Source organism: Astatotilapia calliptera, chromosome 4 (assembly GCF_964374335.1).
Source record: "Astatotilapia calliptera chromosome 4, fAstCal68.1, whole genome shotgun sequence".
In the NCBI taxonomy this organism is placed as follows: Eukaryota; Metazoa; Chordata; class Actinopteri; order Cichliformes; family Cichlidae; genus Astatotilapia; species Astatotilapia calliptera.
The window spans coordinates 15111975-15134342 of record NC_137425.1 but is presented as its reverse complement, the minus strand read 5'-3'; the positions used below and the strand labels follow the sequence as shown (position 1 = coordinate 15134342).

Below are 22368 nucleotides of genomic sequence, written 5' to 3'. Positions count from 1 at the left end.
TTTTAGAAACCTTTTAATGTACTGTATTGTATTGTAGTCTGTTAGCCTTAACAAAAATTTCAAATACATTATGTTTTTTTCCTACCCCAGACTACAGATTTGCCAGCATGCCACACCAAACTTGTTGAGCCATCACTCACTTCCAAACAGACTTTGAATGGAGACCTTGTGAAAAAACTGTTTCATCAGAAGTCAATTTATGTCAGACCTGACAAGGTCATCTTATGTGAGGACAATGAATCAGTAAGTAATCCTGAGCATTTCAGCAAATTTATGAATGTTCATAAAATGAGAGTGAAAAAGGCAAAGACGGATTTTAAACTCCCTTAAACATGGTCACTTGTGTTATGTTTTAATACATAATACATAAACATAATATGAATATTTACTATGCCATTGTGTTGTCAGTATAATCAAATGTATTATCTGTTTTAATTTACAGACATATTCTGATGGAGAGATAAGCAGGCAAGATTTCACAGAAACTTTCAATTCTGACAAATGTGGTAAATATTCCTATCTAAAAGTCGCTCCAAGTAAAGTGTTTTGTACATGTTTGTATCCTTTAATCTTTTGAGCTATATTGTGCAAAAGTCATGAGCCACTCCTTCTTTCTTTGTTTTTTGCTGTAAAAATAGGAAATAAGCGCAGTGATTTACTGAAGTCTACAAAATTATGTCTACAAACAGACATGGAAGCGCAGTATATTAGAGTAGAACAAAACTATGATATGAGCAACTTTAGTCTTGAACTCTCTTAACCAAGCTTTCTGGATGGCGATGTCTTCTTTTTATTGAATTTCTTTAAGCATGGTTCAGGAATAGTTCTCCAGGCTTTTTGTTCTGTTCTCTGTCAAGATGATCCCACACAACTTTAATAATGCTGAGGCCAATCTATGTATTGTGATAATGTAATTATGTCAACATCATTAATATGTAATTTAACTAAATAATTTACAAAACATTCTGGCTTTGCAGTAAATATCTTTGCCTGTTTGAGGAAGAATACCTGTCAGATGACCCCGAGCTCCAAGAAGCCATTTCAAGGTCTTTAGCCTCAAGTGCAAGTGAAAGGTCAGTACAACACAAACTTTTACTTGTCATGTTGAAAGGTCAACATATTACCGTTATTTGATGTTTGTTGCAGAAAACGAGTCACCTACTGTCTAGTTTTGGATCAGTTTGAATAAGCAAACTACAAACTGCAACCTGTGATTTCTGTTGTCATTTGAAGATTACCAAGGCTATCAGATTATATATATTTTACTTGATATATGTTTTGGTTTATTTTTACTTTTTTGAATGGTGGTTGGTTGTCAGTGTTGGATCTTGTTTTTTTTCTTGTTGTTCTTGTATTTATGTAGTGTATTTATATTATTTATAAATACTAGTGTATTTATGACAAGATAAAAGTTTAAACTTTTTTTCCATTATCACAAACATTCTTGATTTGTATCTTTTTTGTTAAATATCAATTACAGTCTTAAGGATGGTACCTCATTATTCTGTTGGTGGTTATTGCCATTTAGACAAGTATGTATGTATATATCTCACTTACACCCTGAGCTGTTTCCTGTTGTTCTCGCTATAAGGCCCATGATCATGAGTTTCACATCCTGAGCACATCCTGTACCAAATTTACCATATGCTGTTACAAGCAAAAAACTTATTTTAATACCCTATGATTTGCACATTTATTAACTTCTGGATTACTATGACACTTACTGAAATACTCCTACATAATATCTATCTATCTATCTATCTATCTATCTATCTATCTATCTATCTATCTATCTATCTATCTATCTATCTATCTATATGTAATGCCATTTAGGAAAATATTATATATATATTGCAATCAAATTCTGAATATATAGAATGAAACTTGAATATATAGAATGATCTTCTGAATGTATGGAATGAAACTTGATGTCAAGGAGGCGCTTGCGCCATCTAGTGTTTTCCTTGTTTGTACCTGTGAGGAATGGCACTATGAGCCAGTCCGCACGGAATCTTGTGGCTCAAATTCTAAGTAATGAGGAGCTAATTACCAACCTGGCAAATGCATGTTCTGGACAACCTAATATTTGTACTAGTATGCTGCATCGTACTACTTATGAAGAAATTTATTCACTTTTTCATCGTGGAAGACCAAATGCAGTGAACCTCTCCGGTCAACTGGAAATTAAGTTGGTTTAGTGTCTGTTACTTACTCATCTTAGGCATTGTGTCTTTGGTTAAGTGTCAAGTCTTTGTGAAAATCATATTTAAATTTAGTTAAATATTTTGAGCAGAACGAAATGTACCCCTGAATACATGAAAAGTAAAAGCTGTGATCTTAAGGATGGTACCTCATTCTTCTGTTGTTGGGTTAGACAAGTATATTTCTTTACCGATTGTGTAGGTGTGTGTGTGTGTGTGTGTGTGTGTGTGTGTGTGTGTGTGTGTGTGTGTGTGTGTGTGTGTTTTAATCAGGTCAGTTGTCTCAGTGTTTGAGTAATCTTGTATGGAGATTAAATTCTGATTGCCTTGTGTTATGTTCCCCATGCCACATCCTTGCGGTGAACAATGCTGCATCATACTTTACCTCCCCATATCAGATTACTTTTCTGAAATTTCACTCTTTTTCTCATGCTTCTCAAATAGCAGTTTATCTGTACTGCCGCACGTGGGATATATTCAGTCGAAATTTAAATTTCGTATCATGTGTGATGTCACCCTTCATTTTCAAAAACATTGTAAGGAAGGAGCAAACACATCAGGAGTCTGAAAGTGTGATTGAGCCCTCACATGGTCATAGATCCACTTTTTGGGGTTCTTTTTTAGATTTCCTGTGAAAGTCTGAAATGGTTCATATTTCCATTCCATTCCCTCCCCCCACCCTCTCTCTCTCTCTCTCTCTGTTTCATTCCCTGAATCTTTCTTTGTGTGTCAGTCTGTGTGCAGGTGGCAGCAGGACAGCTTCAGTGCAGACAGACGTTCCACGCTCCCTGCAGAATCATAGCCCATCAATCATGTTAACTAGTGGGATTTATTTTATTCAGCAGAAAACAGTGAGGATCCCATTACAGAGACTGGCCTAAGGGCAGAATGTGTATGTGTGTGTATGTGTGTAAATGTCTGAGTTGGGGGGAGACCCTCTGGGGAAGACCCCTTTCTCTTCTAGTGCAACATCCAATCTCTCTCAGTGGCACAGTGTGAGAAATAACGATATGTAACGAAGATGTAATGAACAAAAGTCAGTTGTTTTGCTTTGTTTTATTTTTTAAAAAGTCACTGAGTTGTTGTCAAAATTGCAATCTACTGCAGCGGATTTCCAGTATGTCAGGTTCGATTCACCTAAAAAAAGCAAACTTATATTCAAATCACTGGTTCCTTGTTATTGAGAGAAGTTAGAGTGTTAGCAGCAACTTACATGTGCGAATTGGAGGCCTGCTCAGATGCGACCAGAGATTTACACTCCACTGCTCACTTTCAGAGTGTAAATAGGATTAGCAAATAATACCAGGTGTTCAAGTTACCACACCTGACAGCATATGACAGGTTTCATTTTGCCTGAATCGCAGAGGCATGTATTACAGTCTGGCTGGGATGCATACACTGACTGTGTTTTTGCTTGAATTTGTTCTCTGTGCATGCTCTCCTGAGTTTTAAATGCACTTTAGAACAGCACACAGCAACACTACATATGAGCGGGCGTAGGGAGGTTTGAGGTCTTCACTCACCCCGGTTCTGTTAGCCGTCAGGGCTGGGAAGCTGGGAGGAGGTGCTGGCCGTCAGACTGAGGTCTGGGATGCGGGGCCTCCCTGGTACTGCAGATAAGGAGGTGGTCCGCTTGCCTCCACCCCAGAGAGAAGGGTTACATCTCCTGGGTCTAGGTGCGGCTTGCCCCTCTGAGGGCGGGGGTACCTGGACCTGGGATATAGAGTATGTTTGGGGAGTGCGACTGTCTGTGCAGTGTCTATTTGTGTCTGTCTACACGTTGGGTGAGTGCCGAGTATTTGGTTGTGCATATGGGGTGGGAATGCACGTCTGTCTCCGCGTGTGCCTGTTCGTCTGTGTCTATATGTCAGGTTGGGTCTTAGACTCAACCTCTCTGGGTACATCTCAGGCCCTCTAAAGTACGGAGGCCTATCTCCCCTCACCACACTCCCTGCCGGTGGCTGATGCCCTCAGACGTTGGTGTGTTGGTGGTCCTTGTCGTCTGAGGCTGGGCGCTCATGTATGTACCGGCTCACTCCTGGTGGCCGATTGGCGGGGCCGAGCGCCTGTGGCCCGGCTGGGCTCCTTCCGGGGGGTGGGATGCCCTCAGACCTCTGGCCTCTGGGCCTGAAGCTCGGTCCTCTCTGGCACAGCTGGCTGCCGGCAGAGCCCGCGGGCACACCACTGCAACCCCCTCTGGCCTCTGCTCCGTAGCTGCGGGGTGACCTCTCATTTGGGGCTCTACTCAGCTCTTCCCAGGAGGGTGGCACGGTTCCCCCCCCCCTTTGGTGGTCCTCCTCGGGTCCTTGGTGATAGGTTTGTAGCTTGAACCCATCCGCTGGAATGTTGAAGACAATATAATTACACTGCAAAGCAAGACACAAGTAGGCAAAGTTCTTCATGTTACTCGTGCACGGGAGAAAACCGGACAGAGCGCCGTTCCTTCGCTTGACCCCAGTTGCTCTCGTCCCTTCTCCCGTACCACTGTTCTTTTATTGAGGTTACATGAATATGCATAGGTTCATTAACATATGACGTCTACATACACACAAAGAGTACCGTGTGTGTGTGTGTGTGTGTGTGTGTTACTGCTGATCAAAGGGTCCTATACGCACAAAGGCACACAACAAACATCCTTGGTCAGGAAGAGAGTAGACCCCCCCTCATCCTAGATAACACCGTGAGGAAGTCCAGCAGTTCATTTATAAACAAAAGCACTTAGACTAGAACAGACGCAACTACGTTAATCCTACCGTAAAACAATAAGACAAGGCACGAACTCTCGTGCCCTCAGTGTGCTCTCTAATACACACAAAGTTTGCAGACTATTAAGTATGATCAAACCTCTACCAATCTAAAACTAATTATAAACTCTAAGCATATATAAGTAAATATTTCTAAGCATAAATGACAATCAAAAATACAAACTCTAACACTTGTACTCTGGGGCCTCTGGATATCTGGGGCCTGGATCTCCTCCATGCCTGCTTCATACCCTGGTGGACGGGGCTATGGCTCCCCACACTCCCTAGCAGATCGTTACATGGAGAAACCTTTGGAATAGAAGCATGCTGATCCACACAGGTATGCACACAGGTGTACACACGGGTGTTCACAGACGCGGACTACACCTTTCTTGGCTGCTGCCTCAAAGCACATTGTGCGCTGTCTATCTTGCGTGCTGCACAATATCGTTTATTATTTAGTATCTACTGTTATCTACTTCTAGCTAGTTTATTGTGATGGTGCTGTTTTTATTTATTATGTTGCTCTTTGTTGTTTGCTTTCTCTTCTGTTTTTTTTCTCCATACAGGTGACCCAGGTGTTTTGTTTGTTTTTCTTTTTTCTTTTTTTTTCTTTCTTCCCCCCTTCTCACCGTCTCTTCTCCCCTTTGGTTTTTATTTCTCTCCCTCTCTTTCTTTCATTCTTTCTCCCTGTCCTATCCCCCAGTCATGTCTGTCCCGTTTGTAGCAACTGAAAATAAAATAAATTCATAATTATAATAAAGGTCAATCAAATGGACCAATATGGCAAGGCCATGATGATCCACTTGGTAAAATAAATCCGCTTGGCATCTTTCTTGGCCTTAAGACAACAATTCTGATGGCTAAAGATCCAAACGGGACACAAAAAAAAGAAAAAAAAAAGAAAAAAAAGAATTTGTTCTCTGTGCATGTTCACGGGTGATGGGCAACGTAGGTATAAGTATGCAGTAAAGGTGATGTTGATATAAGAATGAGCAGAATGTCAAAGATATGCCCATAAAAGTTTGTATTTTAAATGTCCTTTCTTCTTCTTTCAGTCTTCTGACACATCAAATTTGATGGAAAATCACCATTAACCGTAAGTGACATTTTTCAGATGAAAAGTAACAAATGTGAAAGGATTTAATTAATTAATTTCACTCTAGGTCCAGCTCTTGGGATCAATTTCTCGATTTCTTGGGATCAATTTCTCGATTTGATCATCAAGATGATACATACTTTCCTCATCAGTTCAGTAGGAATAAAGATTATTCATAAAATTAGTTCAGAAATACTTTTTTAAAGGAGTTCTGCATTGGTGTATGAATTAAATGCATGTTAATTCTCTTTGTTTTAAGCAAGGTGTTAACAGTTTACTCTTGCTTACACATTTTGTGTATTAAGTATAAAATCCACAAGTGATATTTTACTCTCTAAACATGGACAACATTTAGGCTGACCATGTTATAGTACGAAACAACATTTTAAGCTCTATTAGTAGCTCTTATGTTTCATAGTTAGCGTTACATAAGTATATATATATGTACCCACAATAAATGAAACATGTTAAACAAAACAAATGTAACAATTCACCTTCAAATGTCTCTGTTTTTTCACTTAGTTTCCATTCAGTCAGTTTTCTTTGCACAAAATCACCCATGACCAAAAATCGAAACTGAAAGATAAATTGTAATTTCCATTAAACCATTCCTCCTTTATATACTAGACCTTTCAACTCCCTAAACCGATCAGTAGAGCAGTTACATATATGGAAAGATTCATCAGAACAAAAAAATTTTGTGTGTGCTCATCTGCTTTTAAAGTTAATGCGAAAATGGTCAGTTATGGAGGATGAAGTTAGCAGGCAAAAGGAGAAGTCCAACAATAAGCAGGATTACAAAGAATAATAAGATTCAGATTAAACAGAAAATAAAAAGACAGACGTGAATGAGTCTGATGACGAGTGTATGAGAGGGACTGGATGTTTGTTAAATGTAGAAACTGTCTCGGTTCATTGTTGTCTGTATGTCAATTAGTTAAAGGGGTTAAGTAGAAAAAGAAAGGAAAACAAAAAACGTTTTAAAATAAATAATAATATATTAAATAATAATAATAAATAAGAAAAAGTAAAATCACTTACAACAACTTCTGCTAGTATATGTATTTTGCACTATGTAAGAGTGGTCCCCTCACATCACTGACACAGGTCACATGATGACGTATTCTGGGTTTTTTTTTTCTACAGTCTCATTTAGTGTCTTAGTATAATATTTACATTTTGAACACAACAATCAAACTCCAAACACTCCAGTTCATTTCTGAAGTACTGTGTTTTTACTCAGGTAATTCTATTAATAATTTTTTTTTTTTTTTAGCAACTTGAGTTTAGATGTGTGGAGTTAGATATGTTACAGAAAGTGTTGAAAGTAATGCACATACCAGAGAGTGATGCAAAGTGCACCCCGAGAAGTTTTTTTTTTTTTTAAGTATAATAAACAGGTTTCTCATTTGCATAGGGAAAAAGCTGTAGATATCCTGGAGTAGGTACAAGTAATTTGCACGCTAGTTTGACTAGCCACACCCAATTCTTCTCAAAACAAATGACCTCTTGTAGAACCATCACAGCCACCATTTATCTTGCATGCAAATGAATTATTATGTGTGCAAATGATTTGTACTTGTCCTATTCTGGGATATCAACAGCGGCTCTTTGTTCATGCAAATAAGAAACGTGTTTATCCCAAAAATACTAATAATTTCTTTCACTTTGCTGATATGTGTATTTCTTTTAACAACATGTTAAAACGACCAAGGTTGTAAAAAAAAAAAAAAAGTGTTTTTATCTTAAACCTAAAATAAATACAAATACTTTTATTGAGGTTTCAAGGTTTTCATGGACCATGTGAAGGTCATTTTTGGAAAGTTATTCTTGTTGCAGAATGTGAATGCTACCTGACAAAAATAAATGTTGGAGAAATGGAGGCTGAATACTGGACAGCAGAATACTAACATCATAAAATCAAAGGAAAGCTCACCACTCGGATGATTTCCAAGTTTCCATCATTTCTGATGGAGGCTTTAACATGTGAAGATGGGTGCCTATTTGTGAAATCTACATATTAGTCTTTCATGGAGTTCTCTGCATTACACCAAAGACACATACATCAACTAAAAGTGAGTGCAAATATTCTGGTACAAATCCAAACACAATGTCAAACAAAGGAAGTCTGGAAAGCAAGGACACTCCTTTTATTCCATCCTTCACGACCTAAAACTTCTCCACCTGCATAAGATTTTTTTTATTTTATTTTTATTTAACTGTTATTTAACCAAGATCCCATTGAGATTAAAAACCTCTTTTTCAAGGGAGACCTTGCCAAGTAGGCATGGGTATCGTTTAGGTTTTATCCGATACCGGTGCCAAATCGGTACTTTTGAAACTGTGCCGGTGCTCAAACGGTGCTCAAACCGGTGCTTAAAGAATGGAGAACACAAAATTGGTCCAAAAACATATTTGCATGGGCAAACAGCTTCTTTGATTCCCTGAAATATAAAGTACAAATGATTTGGGAACATGTCCTCCATCTCCTTTTCCCAACCACATTAAAGCCAATGTCCTGTTCCACCCACTGCACACAAAGCAAACAACCCCATGCAAACAAAACACACCATATTTACTCAGAAGAAAAATTAAGCTTGAACCATTTGCTGAACACAGGCCATCTGAAAAGCAAGAAAACTAAAAGCAAAATAAACAATCTGACCACTAATGAGCTTTAATAATTGATAAATCGCCAAGAGACCTTATATAAATCCTCGCTGTGAAGGAGATATTATTACAAATAATTAGCAAATAATACCAGGTGTTCAAGTTACCACACCTGACAGCATATGATAGGTTTCGTTTTGCCTGAATCGCAGAGGCGTGTATTACAGTCTGGCTGGGATGCATACACTGTGGTTTTGCTTGAATTTGTTCTCTGTGCATGTTCACGGGTGATGGGCAACGTAGGTATAAGTATGCAGTAAAGGTGATGCTGATATAAGAATGAGCAGAATGTCAAAGATATGCCCATAAAAGTTTGTATTTTAAATGTCCTTTCTTCTTCTTTCAGTCTTCTGACGCATCAAATTTGATGTAAAATAAACATGTTAATATATATTCTGTGTGTGCATGTGTGTCTCCACATGTATGTTTTCATACATGCCTGAGTGTTTTTGTATTTGTGCATGTGACCGAGCTTTTTGTATCTCCGTGGGTGATATAAGTTTAGGGCTGTTTGATTGTTTCACCACCTGTGCCCGACATGTCTGCAGATTGGTACCTCCCACCCTGACACTCAAATCAAACACGGCTCAAGTTTCCTGAGCTGTCTTTTGTGTGGAGCGTGTTAAGCGATTTTTAAAGTGGCCCTTTCTGGTTTCTCCTCCAGGGCTGAGGGGACACACTCCCTCTGGCTCGCTCTATCTCTAACTTTCTCTCAGTTTTGTTTTCCCTTTGTCAATTGCAGCTTCTCTCAATGTATCTACCCATCTTTTCTGTGTGTGTGAGGAATTAACACAGTGAAGAGAAAAAGAAGAATTTATTTTAGAAAGTTTTCTAATAAAAAAAAAGTTTCCTTGAATCTTCAGTGGCTACAATAAGATGCATTTGCATTTTAGCAGTTAGTTCTCTGCATTCCACAGATGGTTCAAATGCTCATATCTCACTTCTCATTAAGTATTTAGCTGGCATCCTATTTGATTAGCTGAGAACAGAGGGGAGAAACGTGTAGATGTGTACGAGGTGGCTAACGAAGTGGCCTGGAGATTGCATGGATGGATTCTTGCCAAGCAACGCCCCACCTGCTTGCACCCGCCACTTACTCCCAGTCGTGACTGCCCCCAACCCCCTAGCTCATTGAGTGTGCCCACTCTAAAAGCTCACAAATTCTGCTCCCTTTGACAATGGTTAGGTCAGCCTAGATAAAGCACGTCTATTAGAGGCAATCGAGCCGGCAGGACAGAGTGACAGAGACAGACAGGAGGGCAAAACAGGAGGGGAAGGAGTAGGAAGGTTTTGACAAATACCAAAGGTGGCCATAACTCTGCTTGTCTTCCTGGGAAATTTTTGCATGCTTTTTTTTCCTTAGAGCTTGATAAGTGTTTCTGAATTAAATGGGTTTTAATTAGCAGTCATTAAGAAGTTCATTAGCAAATTGCCTGGCTGTTTGGCTGTTTCGATGGGGATGATGGCGCTGCTCTCCGGGGCTCGCTCTGTCTTTTTACCGTGGCAGTAGTGCGTTTGAGTTTAAAGGAGAGGAAGCAGACATTTAAAGAGAGAGTGTGGATTTAAAAAGGAGAGAAAGCACAAGAGATCTGGACACTTTTGTTAAGTCTAATTGTTGAATGTTGCCATTGTGTTTCTTAAATTTGTACAGTCTTAGTTTAAGCAGTAGGATCAAAGCCATTCCTTTGATCCTGACCACCTCTCCAGCCACTCTGTGCTGGGGGAGGTTTTATTGTAGATACATCCTAACTTGAAGATCTGTTTGATGTTTGGTAGAGCTTCCTACCCTTTGTATGGTTTCACTGTGTTATCTTTGGTAAACCATACATTGGGTGTGGGGGAAGACTACCCTCTTTATGACCAAGGATGTTGTTCCTGCTTTTAGGTTTTATGACCCTTTGATCAAACACACACACACACACACACACACACACACACACACACACACACACACACACACACACACACACATTCTCACATAACACCCACACACACACACTTACATACAGTGCCTTGTCTTTGTAACCAAAGGGGGTTGCAAGGGGAGGTGTTTTGTAAACTATTGTTTGAAGTTTGTCAATAAAAGGCGGCGAGAGGAGGCCACCAGCGTGGTCATTTCAACGTGCTGGTCACAGACGAGAGGCCTCCCTTGCGCAAGAAATCGATCGAACACTGTTGCCTTGCTTTTCTTTCATGGGAATAAGTCCTGGATACAGCGGGGTCTGAGTTTAGACCCAACATTTTTTGGTCCTTCGAGCCGGATCCTAACACATTGCATCCACCGAGGAGAGGGAGAGGACGCCACCGCAACGTCTGGGATGATTGACGTAAAGCCCTGGTGTTTTTGGCTTGCCACCAGGCCGGGAAGTTTGCGCCTGACCTCCCCTCGGGATGGATGACGATTGACGGGATCCAGAGACTCTTCCCATGAACGTAAACAAACAGTGAGTACAGAAGGCCTTAGAGAGCGTCTCTATAACCGTGTGAATGAATGTGGGATCCTAGATACGCGTCACCGTGATTCTGCGTGAAACGTTTGAGTCCCGGGGAGCGCTGGTCACGAGAGCGCACGTGGACCCAAAACAATAGAGAGCGGCTACGGGCTGTGCGTTAAACGTGAGTCCGGGAGCGCGCTAGCCGCGTGAGAGAGAGACGCAGGCTTCTCCGCCGTTTGGGGCGTAGAGAGTTCTCCGCCATTTGGGGCGTGGAGAGAACCTAGGTTCAGAGTCCGGAATCTCCGCCATTTGGGGCGTTGGAGAGTGTCCGAAGGTTGAATTCTCCGCCATATGGGGCGTTTGAGAGTTTTCAACAGAGAGCGCTAGCTGTGCGTGCAGACGCAAGCGATAGGCCTATGTTGTGTGTGTGCGGGCCAGACGTGGTCTGCGTGAGTGTGGCTGATTGTTGTCTTGTAATGGAGAATAAAATGTGTAAGTCTGCCTTAGAAGGAGATGTAAAATTTATGCAGAAAGTTTTACCAGGCAGCACGCAGTATGTAGGTTGTTGGTATAAGAAATGTGGATTTGAAGGGACATTAGTGGAAGTTCAGTGTAAAATGCTGGTAGAAAGAATAGCTGTAAGTGTAGCAGGTAAAACAGGTAAAGCGAAGCAGAGGAAGGAATTGCAGTTAGCAGTTGCTAAGTTGTGGCTGGAGCAGGCTCAGAAGAGGAGAGAAGCACAGAATGTTAAAAGAGCAATATTGCAAGAAGTAGTTGTGAAACCTGAGGATGAAACTACAGCTCAATCCACTGCAACTACTCTAGAACAACACCATAGAAAAGCATTAGGAAGAGCAAGAATGTTAGCAGAAAGTAGAGTCAGAGAAGAGCGTGAGAGAGCAGAGGCAGGAGTGGAGGAGAGATTAAAGGCATATTAGGAGCAGCATTGAGTCCAAGACAGACTTGGCAGGGTAGGAAACAGAAAGTAAAGTTAGTGAACACAAACGTTACAACTACATATCCATCCCTGACACAACACAAAAAAAAAACAAAAAAAAAAAACAAAACATATGGTGTTTCTGTAACAGAGTGTGAAGATGAAGAAAGTTTTTCTCCTGATCAATTCCATGAGTGTGAGAGTGTCTGACGTCATGGTGTGTGTGAAAGGTATCCAGCTGGGGCAGACGTGATTCTGCATGTCACCTGCCCAGTGGACAAAAAGAAATAAAATAGTTGTGTGGATGAATGATAGCACGAAGAGTGTTTGGTGTTTCTCAGTCTGAAACAGCTGTAATGCTATTTTCTGTTTTGGAGAAAAGTACAGTTAAAGAAAAAAAACAGAGAGATGTGTGTTGTTTTAAGCAGTGATGAGAATAATGGAAGTGTGGTGAGAGATGAACACAAAAACATACTGAAAATGCATTAACTATACTAACCCTACATGCATATACACATACAATGATACTCATGAGACCAGACAGCATCTTAAGCATGAGATTCTGTTTGTCATCTTGTCCAAGTCACTAGTAAGATGAAAGTGATACATAGACTAGTGGACTGAATATTATAGGAGGACAGATGGTTGCATCATAGAGGAGGAAACAGAATGCTGATGAGAGGTCTTAAATGAGTGAGTTGAGTGAGCTGATTGTGAGTTTCTGGTGTGTGAAGAAGTTTTACCATGGCACACATTTAGTTACATGAGAACTAAAACTTATTATGTGCTAAGACAACAGGGTTATGCTGTATGTTGTGTGTATGGCTGATTGGATGAATGTTTGAGATTAAACTGGCTGTTTGATTTGTCTTTTGTTACGATTTATCCCCCTGGCATGAAGAACACGTGTCATGATTTAAACAAGGCCTATCTTTCCTTTATTTTCTTTGATTTCTTTTATTTTCTTTCTTTTATTTTGTTACTTTCATGGTGCACTGAAAGTTTTGTTTGATGATCTCTGTTGAGCAGATCTGCACGATTAGAATCGAAGCGTCGTCGAGAAAACTGTTGCAAAGTGAGCTTCCCCAAAATTAAAATGGGCTCTTATTTGGGACAATCAGGAAACAAATTCCTGTCCAAAAGGATTCAACGAGGAAATCCAGTCTAAATTATTTTTCTTTTTGAAATGACGTTGTTTTGCTGAGCGTGGAAACGAATGCGACGATAATTTCCACAATTAGCAAAAGAAGGAATCACTGAGTGAATGAGTAAGAATTTTAAAATAAATCGGGAACTGACTGACTGACTTAACACCATTGTGTGAAGTCAACCCCCACTTGACAAAGGTGTGGATGTATCTCTGTGTGTGTCTCTGTTACAGGAGCAGAAAGATGATAGCAACATCTGAGGTTGCGTGATGGTTTAACCTTTTAAATGCCATTTTTATGTTTGTGAATCTATCAGAGGTGTGTTATTCATGGGCTTGTGGTACTCACAGAAGTTACTGTGAGAAAGTGTGTACACACCTGCGCAGCGCTAACATTTGCATTTTTTCTTACAGCATTGCAGTTTTTCATGTGATTTGATGATGTGGTTTTTAGCAGAACAACTGGTGGATGTTTGTTTCTTTATTACAGGTTTTGTTTTCTTTAAGAGTGCTTGTAGCATTCAGCAGAAGCGGACAAGTGACATGAGTAAAACAAATAAGAGATTACGATATTTATGGAATAGTTTATTATGGGCTCATTTGCTGGCCACTTTTGGACCCATAATAATATATGAGTGGAGTGACTTTGCTTAAGGGAAGTCACCGATTACATTAATGTTAACTGAGCACATGGGATGATCCATGTTTGAGGCGAATTATGGTAACAATAGTGATTTAATGATTTGAGAAAACCTGCACATGACACTTGTCTTGCTGATGCTGAATGCTTGTTACCCTTGTGATATACTTGTTTATAAGTGTGAAGTTTGATTTTACTTCCAGATCTTGTTTTCCAGGCCATGATGGTGAGTATGCAGGCTCCTGGTGGAGCCAGTTTTTAAGACAGGGATCCAGGTTTGGTGAGTTGACGCATGAGAAGTGTCCATGCGTCAAGAGGTGGGGTCCAGAATTAATATTAAACAATGTTTTCTATTATTGTTGCAGTGATTTGTGTGATTAGCTGTTTATTTACAAGTATTAAACCTATGCAAGTGGTGCATCCATGTTCAGATGAGGCTTTGATGGCCTATAAGTGAAGTTCACTGATTACAATGTGGAATAACATTGAGATGTTAAATAATTTGGAATAAATTATGGGAAAACGTAGGAGATTAATGAGTTTAGAATAAACCTGCAATGATACTTGTCTCTGTGATGCTGAATACTTTATTACTCTTATGATCTACAGTTGGTTGCAAATGTGAAGTTGTTTAAATTTAAGACTTTGTCTTCTGTGATACAGGAGCTGGGAGTTAAACAAGCTGAACATTTAAGTGCTGATTAATGTTCTTACACAGGGTTACAGCTTGGAGTGAAGCTGCTCCAAGGGACAAACCCTGGAGATTGTTTTAGGGAGACTGTGCAACACTCTTGTACATGTCTCATTGGGGAGTTGACACATGGCGAAAGCCGTGTGGCGAGAGGAGTGTCATTTTTTTCAATTTGTAGATGTCGTGAGGTGCCATGATGAGAAGGAGAGACTGAGAGGATCGTCCACAAGATGGAAGCTGAGGCCTGGAGGGAGTCTTCAGGAGGATCGGAGATCACCTTCAGCACAGAGAGCTGTGCTACTGGGCTTCCAAAGGATTGTCACAAGGAGACTTTCAGCGTTGGAAAATGGAACCTGAGGGAGCGTGCCAAGCTCCAAAAAGTGACAGCGCAGAGGAGGTCCAGCGATGGACTTGTGGTTCTGTGAACAGCACAAATGCCAGGTGACTGTAAAATAACTAACAGCACTTTTTCCACAAGTGAAGCCAGTAACTTACTATCCTAAAAGATTAGCTCTAGTTGCTCGTGCTTTACCTCCATGCGTGAGATCAGTATGTGCAGCAGCTTAAGCTGTACAATGTTTCAATAGTTTATTTCACCTTTTGCAATTGTTAGTTCCACACGAGGTAGATGTTTACTATTGCAGACTAAACTTACATTTCTGTCACCTACAAGACACTTGTCTTTAATGTTACTGTTACTCTCACAACCACACATATTACCATAAAGTGGTGCAGAATTCTGAATCTGTCAAACCCTTTTTGCCAACGGAGGAGGACACTTCTCATGAGTGTAGAGAGCGCGAGGAGAAGACGTGTAAGCTGAGGGATGACTTAATAGATGTGCCACTCGTTGAGGGAAAGGTTTGGTTTGTTGATGATTTGAGTTTTACAACAGCAGAGGGACAGACTAGAACACGTTTTACTGTAGCTGACAGTGAGAGAGAGTTATCTATGTAGGACAACTAGCATGTTTCATGTTTGCTTGAGCAGCAGAGATGCTAGCTTTAACGGAAGCGTGTAAAGCTGTAGAGAGACAATATACACTGATAGGTAGTATACATTTGCTACTGTACATTTCTTTGTAGTGCAGTGAGTGAGACGAGGTGTGACAACCTCTACAGGGAAACCTGCAGAACACACCAAACTCTTGCAAATTCTGCTGGATGCAGCGTTATTAACCAGTGGAATTGCCGTTTGTAAATGTGCAGCACACATGTGAGGGAAAGATCCGGTTGCATTAGGGGAAGTTTTTGCAGATAAGATCGCAAAAGAGGCAGCTTTAGTTAAACATGGTGTTAACCTTTTATCAGTACAGCATTAGCAGACATGCAGGCCCACTCACCTACTGCAGGACAATAGTTGTGACTTACAGAGGGAGCAAGCTTGCAGGATGATTTTTTTATCTGTGTGATAAACCAGTACTGCCTAATAATTTGTATAAGACTGCTGCTATTTTGAGCCATTGGCTATGCCATGTCTCAAACAGGAGGGAGATGAGCAGTCGTTATACTCACTCTAGGATTATTAAATACTTTAAAAAAAAAACTTTTGCAGACAGTAAAGTTAAGATTTAGGAAGACAGGCAGGACATGGTTAGACTGTATAGAATAAGTACATGAGGATTACTCCAACAGAGAATGGTCTGACTCTTTGAGATTACACATGTTAGAGCATTTAGAGTTCCAGTCTTCTGTAGTGATGATAGAAAAGCAGAAGAGAGAGCATATTAGCAGATTAGATGCTTGAAAATGTTTAAAAGTAAAGTAGTCATGAGAACAAATGATCTGCCAGATGATTCTGTTTCTTCGCAGGAGCAGAGCCTGAAGTCTGGAGATTGGATGATGATAAGGCCATGGAGAGGAAGTGCTGGTCCAGTCCATGGTGGGAAGGTCCATATCGGATGCTGCTGACGACGACCACAGCAGTGAAGATTGCTGGAAGGAACACTTGGATACATCAAGCGCACTGCAAGAAGGTGACACACATCCAGGCCAGCTCGGAGTAAGTGGCAGGAAGACCGGGAACAAAGGGGGGGAAAGCCTCCAGGGCCCCTCGTCTCAATCCGGTGAAGAAACCAACTGAGCCACAGGTACTCATCAGAATGGCTGGGAATGTGCTGTGCATCTTCTTGTGCCTGTGGACCCTGAGTGGGATGACAGGAGCGCATTGGGACAGAGCAAATCACACCCAGTACCCGCATGGGTTTTCAACCAACTACTGGTGGCAGTTTAAGAACACAACCGGATAGCATCACTTGGAGCGAGACAGTTTGTTTGGTTGCTTTAGCAACACATCCAGGAACACTGCCAACTTTTCAACTTTCCAATTCCTCATAACCTGAATGGAAGGTTGATTCACCAGTAGCTGGGAAGGTGAACTGCTCTGGTGAGACAGACCTGCTCGTCTGACTCAAAGAATATGACTTGTTGCAGGACATTATACAGTTAAACGAACTGGAAACAGGCCAATTGCCTATGTGTACGAAGGACAATGGATTAGCCCAAGTTGGAGATTAACCATGGAACATGGTAACATCACTTATTCTTTTGTCTTCTGCAAGAAGGATGTAAACAGAGAAGCCTTTTGTCTACATTTACATCATGAACACTTGAGGTTTTGAGCCAAGAAGATCAAAACAGCTGGATCCAATTTCCTTTACAAAGCTTTTTCTGTGGTGACAACAGGACAGGAGAAGAGTTGTAAATGCAGATAATTCACAAGTTGACTCTAACCCCCACAGGATGCCTACAGTGAGAAGATTTGGGGGGTTGATAGGAGTCATAAAGAAGGGTGTTGACCAGGCTGCAGCTTTGAAGTTAGCTGAGAGCCACATGGACAAACAATAAAGTCAACTGATGCGTTTAAATACCTATGTCTGTATACAGTTGGATTGTAGTGACATATGATTTTTGAGAATGATGATTCTTCTTGTTTGACCTTTGACATTCAGTTGTTTACTTGAAGAAATACATAATGAATTGCACGACAGGAGTAGATCCGCCACAAGGCTGGATAGCTTGGTTACTGTCTGGTCCTTGGTGGCATCTTCTTTTGAAGATATTAATTCCTGTTTTTGAACTGTTGATACTGATTTGCTTATGTATAGGATGTAGTTTACTGTGCATGAATGAAATCTACACTGACACTGTCTAAACAAAGGGTGCATAAGTTGAAATTTAAGAACAATGACAAAAAGGAGGGAAATGTTAAGTCTAATTGTTGAATGTTGCCATTGTGTTTCTTAAATTTGTACAGTCTTAGTTTAAGCAGTAGGATCAAAGCCATTCCTTTGATCCTGACCACCTCTCCAGCCACTCTGTGCTGGGGGAGGTTTTATTGTAGATACATCCTAACTTGAAGATCTGTTTGATGTTTGGTAGAGCTTCCTACCCTTTGTATGGTTTCACTGTGTTATCTTTGGTAAACCATACATTGGGTGTGGGGGAAGACTACCCTCTTTATGACCAAGGATGTTGTTCCTGCTTTTAGGTTTTATGACCCTTTGATCAAACACACACACACACACACACACACACACACACACACACACACACACACACACACACACACACATTCTCACATAACACCCACACACACACACTTACATACAGTGCCTTGTCTTTGTAACCAAAGGGGGTTGCAAGGGGAGGTGTTTTGTAAACTATTGTTTGAAGTTTGTCAATAAAAGGCGGCGAGAGGAGGCCACCAGCGTGGTCATTTCAACGTGCTGGTCACAGACGAGAGGCCTCCCTTGCGCAAGAAATCGATCGAACACTGTTGCCTTGCTTTTCTTTCATGGGAATAAGTCCTGGATACAGCGGGGTCTGAGTTTAGACCCAACAACTTTGCACTTGTTTCTAATTTTTTCTGACCTTTCTCACCTCCTCTCATTCTGCACCTTTTTCTCTCTCACTTCTGCATCCTCCCCATTTTGCCCACATCTCTCTCTCACTGTCAGTGGTTACTTTGTGGTTATGTGGTGATGGAAGCTGATAGCTGGCAGTTGAAGGCTGTTCTGTAGGGCTTAAGAAGAATCCATCTGTGACTGCGCGGTTGCAGTTTAGTCAGATGGTGCAGACTGGCCTGCTGAGGTGGCGTTACAGAACGGTACTCGAGATGAAATCACAGGACATGGACAACAAAAGCCATGATAGTAGCACAGTTATAGAAGCAGATAGTATTTGGTGGCTAGGCTGTTGTTCTTACACTGCTTGAGAAATTGTGTGGAAATGTAGCATGGTTAAGCAAGACAAGTGACTGTGTGTGTGTGTGTGTGTGTGTGTGTGTGTGTGTGTGTGTGTGTGTGTGTGTGTGTGTGAGGGTGTTTTATGGAGAGGCACATGGAGACAAAAAAAAGCTTCATATTTGTTTATTTACTTTATGGTTGTGGTTCACTCATGTCATAACTGCTGCTATGTTTCTTTAATTCATTACTGTAAAATTGTATACAAAAGTACACACAATATTTAGTCTTATTTACTTATTATTAGTCCTATTTTTAGAGTTTTTTCAGTTTAAAATAATGATATAAAGAATATATAAATAAATACACCAATTGTGCTCACCTTGATAAAAGCTTTGGTCACATTCTCACACAGATAACCAGACCTATCAGCATGCACCAATATCTTTTAGGAGAATGATTAGAGTTTGGAAATGAGGAAATGCGCTGGCTTCACTCACATGAAGACATGTACAAATTAACCTTCCTTTAATCTCTCTTTCTCACTGCTGAACATACAGTGGGGCAAAAAAGTATTTAGTCAGCCACCGATTGTGCAAGTTCCCCCACTTAAAATGATGACAGAGGTCAGTAATTTGCACCAGAGGTACACTTCAACTGTGAGAGACAGAATGTGAAAAAAAAATCCATGAATTCACATGGTAGGATTTGTAAAGAATTTATTCGTAAATCAGGGTGGAAAATAAGTATTTGGTCACCTCAAACAAGGAAAATCTCTGGCTCTCACAGACCTGTAACGTCTTCTGTAAGAAGCTTTTCTGTCCCCCACTCGTTACCTGTATGAATGGCACCTGTGTGAACCCATCATCTGTATAAAAGACACCTGTCCACAGCCTCAAACAGTCAGACTCCAAACTCCGCCATGGCCAAGACCAAAGAGCTTTCGAAGGACACCAGGAAAAGTATTGTAGACCTGCACCAGACTGGGAAGAGTGAATCTACAATAGGCAAGCAGCTTGGTGTGAAAAACCAACTGTGGGAGCAATCATCAGAAAATGGAAGACATACAAGACCACTGATAATCTCCCTCGATCTGGGGCTCCACGCAAGATCTCATCCCGTGGGGTCAAAATGATCATGAGAACGGTGAGCAAAGATCCCAGAACCACACGGGGGGACCTGGTGAATGACCTGCAGAGAGCTGGGACCAAAGTAACAAAGGTCACCATCAGTAACACACTACAACGGCAGGGAATCAAATCCCGCAGTGCCAGACGTGTTCCGCTGCTGAAGCCAGTGCATGTCCAGGCCCGTCTGAAGTTTGCCAGAGAGCACATGGATGATACAGCAGAGGATTGGGAGAATGTCATGTGGTCAGATGAAACCAAAGTAGACCTTTTTGGTATAAACTCAACTCGTCGTGTTTGGAGGAAGAAGAATACTGAGTTGCATCCCAAGAACACCATACCTACTGTGAAGCATGGGGGTGGAAACATCATGCTATGGGGCTGTTTTTCTGCCAAGGGGACAGGACGACTGATCCGTGTTAAGGACAGAATGAATGGGGCCATGTATCGTGAGATTTTGAGCCAAAACCTCCTTCCATCAGTGAGAACTTTGAAGATGAAACGAGGCTGGGTCTTCCAACATGACAATGATCCAAAACACACCGCCCGGGCAACAAAGGAGTGGCTCCGTAAGAAGCATTTGAAAGTCCTGGAGTGGCCTAGCCAGTCTCCAGACCTCAACCCCATAGAAAATCTGTGGCGGGAGTTGAAAGTCCGTGTTGCTCGGCGACAGCCCCAATACATCACTGCTCTCGAGAAGATCTGCATGGAGGAATGGGCCAAAATACCAGCTACTGTGTGTGCAAACCTGGTAAAGACCTATAGTAAACATTTGACCTCTGTTATTGCCAACAAAGGTTATGTTACAAAGTATTGAGTTGTATTTTTGTTATTGACCAAATACTTATTTTCCACCCTGATTTACGAATAAATTCTTTACAAATCCTACCATGTGGATTCATGGATTTTTTTTTTCACATTCTGTCTCTCACAGTTGAAGTGTACCTCTGGTGCAAATTACTGACCTCTGTCATCATTTTAAGTGGGGGAACTTGCACAATCGGTGGCTGACTAAATACTTTTTTGCCCCACTGTACATTCATTACTCCTTTCCTAGAGTCTTGAAGCCAAGCCAAAGACAACATGTTTGTGCCTCAGGACAGCTTAACCGTCAGGAGCAAGTCTGTACCGGTACAGATTGTAAAACATCTATTATAACACACCCATTGCCTGAAGTCATTCTTTCTCAGTACATTGTCCACCGAGGTTTCAATATTTTTTATTATAATTAATTATAATTATAACATAATTTGTCACATATTAATAAAAGTAGCAGTCTTCAGACACAACCTGCTTTCGACGTATAAATAAAGATCTTTGTTTACACACTGGCATGCTGTTACATTAATTGTAAGGGGCAAGTTTGTACTTGTCCAGTAATTATTGTACCAGTATAGTACCAATAAACATTGTAGTCATCCTTTCTTAGCTCAGTGTCCGCAAAACTTTAAACATTTTTTGTTTTTTATAGATAATTAATTACAGTTCTAACATTATTTTAGTCACATATTCATAAATGCAGCAGTCTTCAGACGCACCCTGCCTTTAATGTATTTAAAGTCATGCCCTAACTGGAGTTTTTACTCTTTTAATGCAAACCTTTCACCACTAAGACTTTAGTCAATGCTGCTAACCACACGATGGTCCTTGAATTAGCTTTGAAAATTCACATGAATGAACTGTTGCTCACCGAGTAGAGCCGTATTGTGAGAGGGTCACCATGGCTATTAGCCAGGCCAGCTTCTGGGAGAATGGTTCTGGCCCCTGTTTTTTTGTTTACAGTGTGATGATGTGAGGGGAGCCGCCGTGGAGCAATGGACTCCAGGATGAGATGGGGATAGGAGGGTTCTCCTCTTCTGCCTGGGACGAGGCTGGTCTGGAGCCTGCTCTGAAGGAGGAATTTCGGTCCTGCTTGTGAACACCTAACAAACATTTATCCTTTGTTGTGGGACAGTTACATTGTGGGACAGGGTGGGAGTTTAGCGAGCATAGAACATTGTGTTTTATATGTTTTTTTGAAATTGGGATTATTTATTTCTGGGGATTTTAGTACCTTGACAACATTTTATTGCTTGTTTTTAGAATTGTTTTTCATTCTTCCTCCCTGGTTTGGAAATAAGCTGTTTCTGATGAGACTTACATCATCTATGTGCCCTGGGTTTCTGACTCGCGCACTCTCCCCTTGTATCTAAAGAACCAGCCTCTATAGTAAGACATTCGCACCAGCGTGTCTACATATTCACGAACAAAAACATCACAGTGCTGTTGGTTTGACTGTTGCCACTCGCCAAAATAATTTGTGTCAACAGCTGATTGTCAATAAAGGAAAAAATAAGTAGCTATAGTTAAATGTAAGTCAAAAGAAGCTAAATTGAAAACACTTAAAAACAGTTGTGTGCCTAATTACTCTGGCTTTGTTATCTGTCATGTTTTAGTGATGCATATATTTAATATCAACTGCTTATAGCTGTAAGTTCATTTTATACAGACAGTC

General features: G+C 40.8%; 1 long non-coding RNA gene across 1 annotated transcript; it reads left to right on the top strand.

Moving 5' to 3' along the window:
* The first annotated feature begins 10316 nt into the window (after nucleotides 1–10316).
* Nucleotides 10317–18331, top strand: LOC113019102 (uncharacterized). The gene is made up of 2 exons (XR_003271939.2): nucleotides 10317–11158; nucleotides 14743–18331. It is a non-coding gene; the product is annotated as an uncharacterized LOC113019102 (long non-coding RNA).
* The last annotated feature ends 4037 nt before the right edge of the window (nucleotides 18332–22368 follow it).